Source organism: Eumetopias jubatus, unplaced genomic scaffold (assembly GCF_037043125.1).
Source record: "Eumetopias jubatus isolate StellerSeaLion01/CBP00866 unplaced genomic scaffold, mEumJub1_p1.0 scaffold_13, whole genome shotgun sequence".
NCBI classification, from domain to species: Eukaryota; Metazoa; Chordata; class Mammalia; order Carnivora; family Otariidae; genus Eumetopias; species Eumetopias jubatus.
In genome coordinates this window covers 108,473,861-108,486,262 of record NW_028274819.1, presented here as the reverse complement: position 1 = coordinate 108,486,262, position 12,402 = coordinate 108,473,861, and the positions used below count along the sequence as shown (strand labels likewise).

General features: G+C 41.1%; 1 protein-coding gene across 3 annotated transcripts in view; it reads right to left on the bottom strand.

Moving 5' to 3' along the window:
- SLC35F2 (solute carrier family 35 member F2) overlaps window positions 1-12,402 on the bottom strand; it is a 46,411-nt gene that overhangs the window by 19,657 nt on the left and 14,352 nt on the right. The window contains exon 1 of one of the 3 annotated variants that reach the window (XM_028105850.2): window positions 5,361-5,439. The exons of the other annotated variants lie outside the window; for them this stretch is intronic. The gene's annotated coding sequence lies outside the window, so the exon portion shown is untranslated. Of the gene's footprint in view, window positions 1-5,360; window positions 5,440-12,402 lie in introns of those variants that run through there. 3 annotated transcript variants of the gene reach the window in all.

The window sequence follows — 12,402 nt, the reverse complement described above, 5'->3', positions numbered from 1 at the left end:
TATAAACAGCACAATATGTATACTTTTGTTGCAACTAGCTATTTTGGCCAACATTGTAGGAGAGTCATCTATGTTGATAAGTTAGTTCTGGTTCATTCCTTTCTATTACATGATCATCTCACTTTATCCATTCCCTTCTTGATATTTAGGTTGTATTCCAATGTGTGTGTTTGTGTGTGTAAACACTTAAACAATGCCCCTACAAACATTATTGCATACGTGTCCCGATGGACATATCTAAGAGTTTTTCTGGTTTTTAGCAAACTGGTGCAAATGGGTTGCTGATATGCTAAGATATAATCTCCTCAGGATGGCCTGACATAAGCGCTCAGGATGGCCTGATAGGGACTACTCAGAGTATCCTACAAATATTATGACTTCCTATTTGTTTCATGAAGTTTAAAGGAATCATTTGCTCTGGAGAAATATCTCAGAGTGGAATGGTTGCTCTTAGGCTAACAGAAGCATCTTCAATTGTATTTGTTTTGCTAGATGGCTCTTTTTAAAGGGTTCTGTTACTTCATGTGGTTTATTTACTCTTTTACTCTCAAAACTGCAGGAATCTCCACCCTTCAAGGGGAAGAATGATATCAATAACTGGTCAGATGCAAAGACATGTTTTTTTTAGGCTGTGGAAGAATATTTTCAGTCAGGTGAGCAAAGAGTTCAGGACTTGCTCCCACAAGGGTAGCAGGCTTTCTAGGGATGCTCTGCCCGTCACAGGCTGATGAGGCAAAATGGATCCAGGGCTTTTGACCTCTTCCTCTTGTGCTCACTTCTTTCTAAAGGAGACATTGATTCTAGATTTAAGCTAAATAAAAGAAATCTGCTACTTGGTCCACCTAGAGCACTAGGGGTCTACAGAGGTTAAGGAGCCAAAGCCAAAAAGTGGGAAAGTGTATTCATTCTGTGTCACTGTCCCCAGCTACATACTTCCCTCAGGAATCATTTGAGGAAGTATACCTACACAAAGAAATGCTTCCAATTCTCCTGCATTTCATTGTTCAACTGGTATCTCCATAGCACACATTCTCAACATAATCCTCACCACTACCCGGAGAAGAGCATGACTCCCCTCCTGTTATGGACGAGGAAAATGATACTCGGAGGGGCTCCATAATTCACCCACAGTCGTACAGCTAGGAGAAGGCACAGGAAGTCAGTACTCTCAGCTATTGAAAGACTAATCAGGGGTTCAAATTTGCTTAAAGAAAATGACCTAGGGAAACTTCTCCTCTCTTCCCCGGAAGGAAGTCTCAGAAGTACAGAACTTTGGAGCTAATCTCCACTTTTTTTTTAAGTTGAAGAGACTGTGACCCAGAAGAAGGAAGTGTTTTGCCCAACATGATACAGAAGCCGAACTGATGCCCAAATTTTCCAATCACCAAATATCTGCTGTTCCCCCAGCAGCACATGGTCTTGGGATAATCCGTGAGATCATCCCTAGAGTTGGTATCTTCTTATTTTCTGTATCTCTTTCTCTGCACTGCCCTCCCCCAGACCCCTCTCTTCACCCTGCTTCCCATCTCCGTTATGATTTCATAACAGAGCTGATACCAGAAAACCCCTTCTTCAAAGGATCCTTGCACCCCACCTCACTGCCAGGAAAGGAGCTGAGGTTGATCTCTCTCCTACCAGTACAAGCCCTGCTTCCCTGTCCATCAGCGGACAGGTGGATGTCCAAAGTACAGGGCACCAGAGAGCTACCCCAGTGGCCCATAACCTAACCAAAGTCAGAACATTTTTCACATCCCGTAATGGACTCAAAAGCAATGATAAATTTGAAATAAGTGAGAATAATAAGTCTGGGAGCACTAAGCCCTGTTCACAAATTGACAAAATTCCTCTAGGAGGCTCCCATTTGCCATCTAAAATAGCACAATTAAGTAAGCTGTCCTCCAACTATAAACTATCACCATCTTCTAAAAAAAAGTCACAAATTGAGTATGGAGATTTAAAGTTACAGGAATGCACTTCTCTTGGCTCCAAATCATAATGACCTCATCTATAATGGAGAAGCAAGAGAGGGAGAGAGAGAGAGAGAGAGACAGACAGACAGGGAGAGAGAGGGAGAAGCTAAGAAGCTGAAGGGGGTGGAGGTTGAACAAAGGGAAAAAGAAGAGAAAAATACTCAGACTTGTCAAGAGAGATACTGAAGGCTTCAGAACAATTTTTGTTACTATGGCTTCACGTTTAAGCATTTGCATTTCACCACAAGGTCTTAGTTCACAGGAATTCTGACCTGAACACAGGGACTCTCTAAACCATAACAAAATCTGTTCCTTTCTAAGGGAAGTTGCCAGAAGCAACGTGCATCTAACCATGGGATATATCCTGTCACGGTTTTTCAAACGGAACCTCCACTGCAGTAAACTTCAATGGCAGGATATGGTCCAACCCTAAGACACCATTTCCCAAGGTGGCTTCCCACTGTGGGAGCCAGGCCTCCGGAAAGCAGAGCAAACAAGAGTTATCAATCATTAGGGGGTAGGGTGGCAAACCACGTGCAAGATAAATGAATAAGGTCACTTCTGACCACATTACTACTTGAATGTATTATATGAATTTAAGAATTTAGGGCGCCTGGGTGGCTCATTCCGTGAAGCATCTGCCTTCGGCTCAGGTCATGATCCCAGGGTCCTGAGATCGAGCCCCACATCGGGCTCCCTGCTCAGCAGGGAGTCTGCTTCTCCCTCTGCCCCTCACCGCGCTCATACTCTCTCTCTCTCTCACTCTAAGTAAATAAATATCTTTAAAAAAAAAAGAAGAATTTAAGGATGGAAAGAAGAAAAGAGTTTTAAAGCATTTTATTTCCCCCTTCCTTCTTCCAGAAAACATAAAAGTATATATCTTAAGATCCCTTCCATTCCAAAATACTCATGCACACACTTGCTAATGAAACTGTCTTCTATCTTCTCTTATTTGTGTATTCGGTCATGTATTCACTGAAGTTCATTGGGTGCCTAACAGATGCCAAGCAAAAGGGATTTAGAATTTAAAAGGCCCACATATTTCCCGGTCCCAGACCCTACTCTACCCAGACCAGATCAGGGGGCTCATGCTTTGTGCCCTGAAAAAATACCACATTCCTCTATTATGGGCACCTGGGTGGCTCAGTTGGTTAAGCACCTGCCTTCGGCTCAGGTCATGATCCTGGAGTCCAGGGATCGAGTCCCACATCGGGCTCCCTGCTCAGCAGGGAGTCTGCTTCTCCCTCTGACCCTCTTCCCTCTCGTGCTCTCTGGCTCTCATTCTCTCTCTCTAATAAATAAATAAAATCTTTAAAAAAAATCCCTCTATTATAACACCCACCACACTGCTCGTGGGTCTCTTCCCCACCAACTCTATACTCCAAGAGGACAGGGACATTGTATCTTCCGTGATGAACACAGTGCCTGGTACATGTAGGTGCCTAAAGGGACACTGGCCATTTTTAAACATGACAAGGAGCTTTCTGTCTGGTCGAGGAGAGAGACCTCACCACACAAAACCACAGCAAGATGGAAAGTGTCAGTGCTGAGCTGGGTCTGTGGCCAAGGGGAACAAAGAATCCAGACTGCCCAGAGAAGGTTCACACATGGTGAAACACGTGATTATGGACCAGGAAAGTCAAAAATTTCCAGAAAGATTCAGGAATGAAGAAAACGCTATAAGGATTCTTGCCTACGTCAAACATTAGTTTTACATAAAATATACATGAGGCACAATGATCAGATTGATTCATTTCTTTAGCTCTTCTTGACTTGCAACAAGTTAGACCAGCAGTCCTCTCCTTAAGTGTATATTTTTAAAAAATCATTGGAGGATTTAAAACAAACGAACAAACCTGATCTCAGCCCAAACCAGTTAAATCGGAATCTCAGGAGGTGGGGTCCCAATATCAGTCTATTCGAACAGCCCCCTAGCTGAGTCTAATATACAATGAGGTTGGCAAACCACTGAGTTATTCTCTCCCTTTTATTTGAAGAAAAAAAAGAGCTCCAAATGAATGATAAAATGCATTGCTGGAATGCAAATCACACATTTTTCTTCACTTTATGTCTCAATAAATCTGTACTGCTGGGTTGCACATTGTCAGCTAAAGGCAGGATTTCATATTAGGGCTAAAAGACTCGTACAGAGCACAGCTTCCTTGGGGAGATTTTAAAATCCATCACACCTGCCACCTGTAAATACCTGGTACAGACTAATAATTTCCAGACCCTCTATAAAAATCCTATTACCATTCTGAAAAGAAATATTCGTTTAGACCAAATCCTCACCCTTAGCATATAGATTATCCAGTGTCTATTACTAGAGCATCTTAAACAATACTGGCAGCAAGCTAGAAAATAAATGGTCTTTCTTTACATAGTGAGAAGCAGCCTCGATGACAAGTTATATTCTTTCCATATCTACATTTCTATGATTCAAAAATTTAGCCCTTGGTGTATCATGTCCTTCTAATAAACACAAGGAGTTAGCATTTTGGAAGAACCCATAGTCTTGTGTAAAAAGGCGTATTCAAGGCCACAGAAGCCAAATTTCAAAGATTAGAAAGTGCACTAGGATATATCGTTACCTTAAAAGGAAGACAAATAAGGAAAGGAAATATGTGTTTTCTTTTCCCCCCACTAGATTATGTCTGACTCAGAGCAGATGCTCAGTAAATGCTTATTAGTGAATAAATGCAATTAATTCTTGAGATACGGTAATGTTAAATGAGATTTCGTAATGTTAAAATGCAAGGTAGACAAATACTGTAGCCAGGAGACACTTAGAAGTGAACTCAAGCAATGTTGATAGTGGCATGAATATGAGCCCAGGAATTAAGAGAACACTGGGGTCTAGATTTAAATTTGAACCATGAAAGAGAAGAGAAACAGGTGCAGGCAAGTTTTATAAAACATGTTGTGTTTTATAAAAGGCTGGTGGAGATTGTACCCCAGATGTGATCTTTAGGAAAGAATTCCTCGTGAACACAGTGGAGAGAATTGTAGACTTTAAATCAGAGGGTTTAATTCCACCCCTTATTAGTGTTATGAAGTTGAATTGGTCTCTCAAAAACTGTTTCTTTTTTAAAAATTTTTTTTTAAGATTTAAATTGATTTATTTGAGAGACAGAGCATGCACACAGGAATGGGGGCAGGTGCAGAGGGACAGGGAGACAGAGAATCCCAAGCAGACTCCCCACTGAGTGCAGAGCCCAATGTGGGGCTCGGTCTCACAACCCATGTGATCAGGACCTGAGCCGAAATCAAGAGTCAGATGTTCAACTGGCTATGCCATCCAGGCGCCCCCTGTTTCTTTTTTTTAATGGGTGTAAAACCACCTGTGTGGGTTTAAGGGTTAACTAATGTAACCTACAGAAAAGTACCTACCACCTTAGGCACTCGATGAATTTTCTTTCCTTCCTTCCTCTGGCTTTCCCAGCCTTTTAGAAAACTTCTTGACCAGAACTATCCAATAGAAATTTCTGCAATGACGAAAATGTACTGTAAATGCACCATTCAATAGAGTAGCCTCCAGCCATATGTAGCAATTAAGCACTTGTAATGGGGCTAATGTAAATGAGGAACTGAATTTTGAATGTTATGTAATTTCAATTTAAATTAAAACAGCCACAAATGGCTAGAGTAGGAACAGACCAACAATGTGCAGTGGAGTTACTGCAGTGATGGAAATGTTTGAGAAGGGGCTACTGAGCATCTGAAATGGGGCTAGGAGCGTGAATGAGGACCTGAAGTTTCTACTATAGTTCAATGTAATTCATTTTAATTTAAGTAGCCCCATGTGGCAGGAGGCTATTGCACCGAAGACCACAACTCCAGACCAGTGCTTCTCAAATCTTAATGTGATGTGAATCACCTGAAGATCAGATCTTGTTAAATTGCACATTCTGGGGGCGCCTGAGTGGCTCAGTCGGTTAAGCATCTGCCTTCGCTCCGGTCATGGTCCCAGAGTCCTGAGGTGGAGTCCCACGTCCGGCTCCCTGCTCAGCGAGCAATCTGCTCTCCCTCTGCCCCTCCTCCCCACTCATGCTCCCGCTCTCGCTCTCTCTCTCTCTCTCTCTCTCAAGTAAATAAATAAAATCTTTTTTAAAAATTGCATGTTCTGATTCAGTACATTTGGAGAGAAGCCTGAGACTCTGCATTTCACAGCAGCTCTTGTTGATGCCTGTGTTTCTGGTTCATGGACCACACTTTGAGGAGCAGGACTCTGGAGCAGTGCTTCCAGTTCTGCGGTCTCTCAACTCTAGGAATCCACGGAACTAATGACAGCAGTCTGGTCAGAATCTGTTTTTGACGCTTCAAAAATCTTAACGGTACTTCTGACCATTGCTGGTAAGAAAGAAAAATAACACAATCCGTAACTGGGGAGGCAGCGTGGGGTGGAGGGGGCATTTCTAGCAATTTTACTTCTAGGGATCTGTCACCAAATCCTCTGGCAAAAATACAAAAGGCCTATATACAGGCCATTACACTACTATCTACAATAGAAAAGACTAAAGAAAAAAACCTAAATGTCTACCAATAGGGAACCAGCTGAATAAACACAAAGGAGGACTGTGGGCTATCAAAAGCCAGGCGAATGTTCCTATCTACCTGCTATAGAGTGACTGCCAGGATCTACTTTAAAAAGAAGCAAATGTGGAGGAAAATGAGTAGGGTATGCTAACATTTGCCTGTATTTGTTATTTTGAAGTGTAAAGATAAAACCAAAACTGTTTCGAAGTTATCTATAGGTCAGGAAAGAGAGCGAAGTAAAAGGTATATGTCTGAATATATCTTGTTTTATAGTTTTGTCTTAGGAGCCATGTGACTGTTTTACAGAATTATACAGCAAAAATTTTATTTTTAAAAAGCCATGTCTAGGGGCACCTGGGTGGCTCAGTCGTTAAGCGTCTGCCTTCGGCTCAGGTCACGATCCCAGGGTCCTGGGATCGGACCCCGCATCGGGCTCCCTGCTCGGCGGGAAGCCTGCTTCTCCCTCTCCCACTCCCCCTGCTTGTGTTCCCTCTCTCGCTGTCTCTCTCTCTGTCAAATAAACAAATAAAATCTTAAAAAATAAATAAATAAATAAATAGCCACGTCTAAAATAAAACACAGGGGTACCTGCCTGGCTGGCTCAGTCAGTACAGCACACAACTCTTGATCTTGGGGTTGTGAGTTCAAGCCCCATGTTGGGTGTAGAGATTACTTAAAAATAAAATCTTTAAAATAAAATAGAATAAAATAAATACATTAAAAAAACCAAAATGTTACATGACTTAAGGATGCTTTAAGTTGGTAGCAAAACCAAATAGAGAGGAATTATTTCAAGTGAATTTAAAACATTAATTTGACAGTACATTCCTAATGGAATAGACCATAGAGGAGTAAGAACTGTAAAATATCTTAAACTATTTGGAGGCAGTATTTGGGAGCCGGGTAAAGGGAGGTGGAGAGAGAGAATCTCAAGCAGACTCCCAGCTGAGCATGGAGCCCAATGCAGGGCTCAATCTCACCACCCTGAGATTGTGACCTGAGCCAAAACCGACTGAGCCACCCAGGCACCCCTGGAGGTAGTACTGATGTTATTCTGAGACTGGGTGTATATACCATGGAATAAAGCAGAAAAAAAATATATAATGATACATTGATTTATAGTAGAGGAAAAAGGAGATGAAGATATGAGATTGAACAGGTAAGTTAAAGCCCCTTATTGTTCTGAACTTTACTGAAAAATAGATTTAACTCACATGGCATTTTATATATTTTAAAGATAAATAATTCCTATCTCTGTCCACTGAAAAGCCAGTCTGAAACAACGACCAACCAGCAATCATGAACACTCTTAGTGCCTAGATACGGCAACTAAATAGGATTTCCCACTAAAAAGAACCAGGGCTCCCTGGAGAATGGCTGATTTCAGACCTGGGGTAGGAAATGTGCAAAATAAGCCTAGAATACCTTGTCACACCAGATGGCAAGAAAGTGAGCAAAAGACTAGTGGCATCATTAAAAAAGACATTCTGAACATCAATAAGAACAACTACAATGGACCGAAATACCTCAAATACGTTTAAATCCATGAGTTAATAAGCAATGCTTAAAATTTAAAAAAATAAAATAAAACTGATGGAGCGCCTGGGTGGCTCAGTTGGTTAAGCGTCCGACTCTTGATTTTGGCTCAGGTCCTGATCTCAGGGTCCTGGGATCGAGCCCCGCATCGGGCTCCCTCCTCGGCGGGAAGCCTGCTTCTCCCTCTCCCACTCCCCCTGCTTGTGTTCCTCCTCTCGTTGTGTCTCTGTCAAATAAATAAAATCTTTAAAAAAAAAAAAATTCACACATAAAGAGGAAGAAGCAAACACTTACCCTGCCCTTCCTATACAAATGAAACCACAGGGCAATGAGCTGATGACAGTTTGTCTATACAGAAATTCATAAATTAAATAATTAAAAATAATAACAATTAAAATGGAATAACTAAAATATTTATATTTTATAATATTATATTTAATAATATATTAAAAACAGAATGACAGAAATAGAATGGCTTACAACCCCTAAAAAAATAAGGAATGTAGGCCATAAACCTCAATAGCTCCTAAAAGAGCAAAGAAACAAGCAAACTTTTTTTTTAAAGATTTTTATTCATTTGACAGAGACACAGCGAGAGAGGGAACACAAGCAGGGGGAGTGGGAGAGGGAGAAGCAGGCTCCCCGCGGAGCAGGGAGCCCGATGTGGGGCTCGATCCCAGGACCCCGGGACCCTGACCTGAGCCGAAGGCAGATGCCCAACGACTGAGCCACCCAGGCGCCCCCAAAAAGCAAACTTTATGCATCTCCTGATGGCAATACACAATATCTATGAAATATTCTTGCCCAAAAAAAAAAAAAATAGGACCACAGGATTTTTAAGGGGGCCCATGGACCAGGTCAATGAAAATATGCTGGAGAATCTATGAATTTGGATGGGAAAAAAAAACACCCTGATTTTCAGTAACATTTAACTGAAGTTTAACAGTCCCTTCAAATATGAACATAGGCCACGAACTATAGCAGTAGTATTAACAATGCCTAAGACCTTGCGGCCAAAGAATCACATCTTCTTATCAGATGACAACTGTTGCTGAAATTCAAAATACCATTTACAGTCATCATGACTCCACATCATGATGGTTCAACACCCATTTGTGACACCTCTTATTTAATGTCTTCTTTTTTAAAAAAGAAACATATTGAAAAAAAAGAAACATATATATTAACATATATCACAATGTGTTTTTAATCGTTTAAGACCCAAACAGATGAAACTGTTGCCATTATGATCCCATTTGTTATTTTATGCTTTTAAAAACATTTTGAGAAGGAAATACTGTAAATCCACCAGGAAGATACAATCAGCAAACCCCAGAATGTGGTAAACTACATGACAAATGAACAGGTTCTTCAAAAATAAACTGCAAGAAACATAGAACAAGAGGAAGCCTACAGAAGAAAGAGATGTCAATACAAGAACCCTTTGAAACGTGTGGACCTTACATGCATCCTGATGTGAAGAAACTAGTTTAAAAACTATGTGATAGTTGAGGAAATTTGAACATGGACTAGATATTTGATATTAAGGAATTACTGTTAATTTGTAGGTAGAATAATGGTATTACAACTATGTTTTTTTAAGTCCTTATCTTTTAGAGATTAATACTGAAATATTTATGCATGAGGTTGTATGATGCCTGAGATTTACTTTCCAATAATCCAGAAGGGAGGAAGTGGAGAAGAAACAAGACGAGTTGATAAGTTTTGAAAATGGGTGATAGACAAAAATAAACTCAAAAGGGATTAAAGACCTAAATGTGAGACCTGAAACCAAGAAGTCCTAGAAGAGAGTACAGTCAGTAATGTCTGACATCAGCCATAGCAACATTTTTCTAGAGATGTCTCCTGAGGCAAGGGAAACAAAAGCAAAAATAAACTACTGGGACTACACCAAAATAAAAAGCTTCCGCACAGCGAAGGAAACAAAACTAAAAGGCAGCCTACCGAATGGGAGAAGGTACTTGCAAATGATATATCCCCTAAAGGGTTAGTATCCAAAATATATACAGAACTTAAATAATTCGACATCAAAAAAAAAAAAAACCCAAATAATCCAATTTAAAAAATGGGCAGAAGACATGAACAGTCATTTCTCCAAAGAAGACATGCAGATGGCCAGCAGACACATGAAAAGATGCTCTACATGACTGGGCATCAAGGAAATGCAAATCAAAACTACAATGAGGGGCGCCTGGGTGGCTCAGTCAGTTAAGCGTCCAACTTTTGGTTTTGGCTCAGGTTGTGATCTCGGGGTCTTGAGATCGAGTCCTGAGTCGGGCTCCATGCTCAGCGGGGCATGTTTCTCCCTCTCCTCTGCCCTTCCCCCTCCTGCCCCAGCTCCTGCGCACACACACGCATGTGCTCGCTCTCTCAAATAAATAAATAAAATCTTTTAAAAATAAAATGAAATGAAAATGTAAAGTAAGTTGCATTGCATATTGATATGGACAGAGTAACAGTGGTCAGCTCTACTGGACAATATAAACTCCAGCAAAAGGGAACTTGGCTAGTTATCCATTTCTCCGGTCCTGCATAGGACCAAGAGTCCCCCGATCTGTTAACAAGTCACTCACAAGTGGAAGGCAGGTACCAAGAGTAGAAGTATGGGTGTCATAAAGGTAGGGGGTGGCTTGGACAGACATGTGATTTCTTTTGTCTTTGCTCTACATTCACCAAGCAACTTCAGGGCTCATATTTCCTAAGTAGATATTTCTGTTGGGATGGTCTTCCTGGGAACACCTGTCAAATTTAACAGCAACAACCCTCATTATAAATTAATACATTTATTTTCGGGCATAAATGTGAGTTTGAACAGCAAGAATCACTTTATCTAGAGCCTGGTGACCCTCTCCAATGAAACGACCATGATGTCCCAGACACAGAAGACTGGAATATTCTACCAATGTACAGGAATCCAGAGCTTCAGAGGTTGGCTTTCTTCTTTTTATTTATTTGACAGAGAGGGACACAGCGAGAGAGGGAACACAAGCAGGGGGAGGGTCTGAGGGAGAAGCAGGCTTCCCGCCGAGCAGGGAGCCCGAGGCGGGGCTCGATCCCAGGACCCTGGGATCATGATCTGAGCCTGAGCCGAAGGCAGACGCTTAAGGACTGAGCCAGCCAGGCGCCCCTGGTCGGCTTTCTTATCTGCAATGCTAGAAGCATATTCATAAAGGTTTGCCAAAACCACAGTCCGGTATTTAAGTAATGAAGCAAGCTCTTCCAAAAATTGCACCAAAAATAACACCCATCAGATTTTCTTATACTTGTGATTATTATGCAGAACAATGAGACAGGACATTTCTAAAATTAGCAAAACATTTTTCCTCTACTTATCTTCACCATACGTCCTGTTGAACTTCTTAGACTCGAGATGGGCAAGGGGGGCTAACCAATTTTTCAGTATTCTATAACAATACAACAGAAGTTGAGAGAAGAGCAAGCTTAGTGTGGGTCTAAACCCAGCAAGGAATCCATCCAATTATACCCAACTAAATCACAAGACACCCAATTTTATCTGGAGAATTGGAGAACTGCTGAAGTAAGAAAAATCCACATACATCTGTGGTCAGAAGTACTAAGTGTTGGAAAACACAGTTTTTTTTCCTTTTCAATGGCAAAAGCCCTTGCAGATGGGATTACAGTTAAGTACCTCGAGATGGGGAAGTTATCCTGGATTAAACCCCTGCTAATCACACGAGTTCTTAAAAGGGAGAACCTTTCCCAGCTGTAGTCAGAAGGAGATGTGATCACAGGAGAGTCAGAGAGACATGCAGTATTGCTGGCTTTGCAGATGGAGGGGACCCCAGGAGCCCAAGAAGGCAGGCAGCCTCAGAAGCAGAAGACAAGGAAATCCACTCTCCGCCCTTCCAGAAAAGAACACAACCCTGCCAAATGCCTTGATTTTAGCCACGCAAGACCTGTGTCCGATTTCTGTCCTATAGAACTGTCCGATAATAAACTTGGGTTGTTTTAAGCCACTAAGGTTGTGGTGCTTTTTTTTAACAGTAACAGAACAGTAACACACTAGGTCAACAATGGGTGTGATACTTAAAACAACACTGGAATCATAATGTTTTAACTATTTATATTCATCTCAATGAATTTTCTTAGTAACAAGATAGTTACATCAATAAACAAGAGTCTCTCAAATTAACAGCACACAAAGCTGATCAAGAGCCATCCTGGATTAAAACACTTTCATTATTTGCCAGGGAGAAAATGAAATACAACCATACCATCAAACCACAAACTACTGAACTAGTTTTATGCAAACCATCAAAAGTAAAAAATGTAAATTCAGTGATCTCTTCATAACTATTCTGTCCTGCAAGACTCTTAG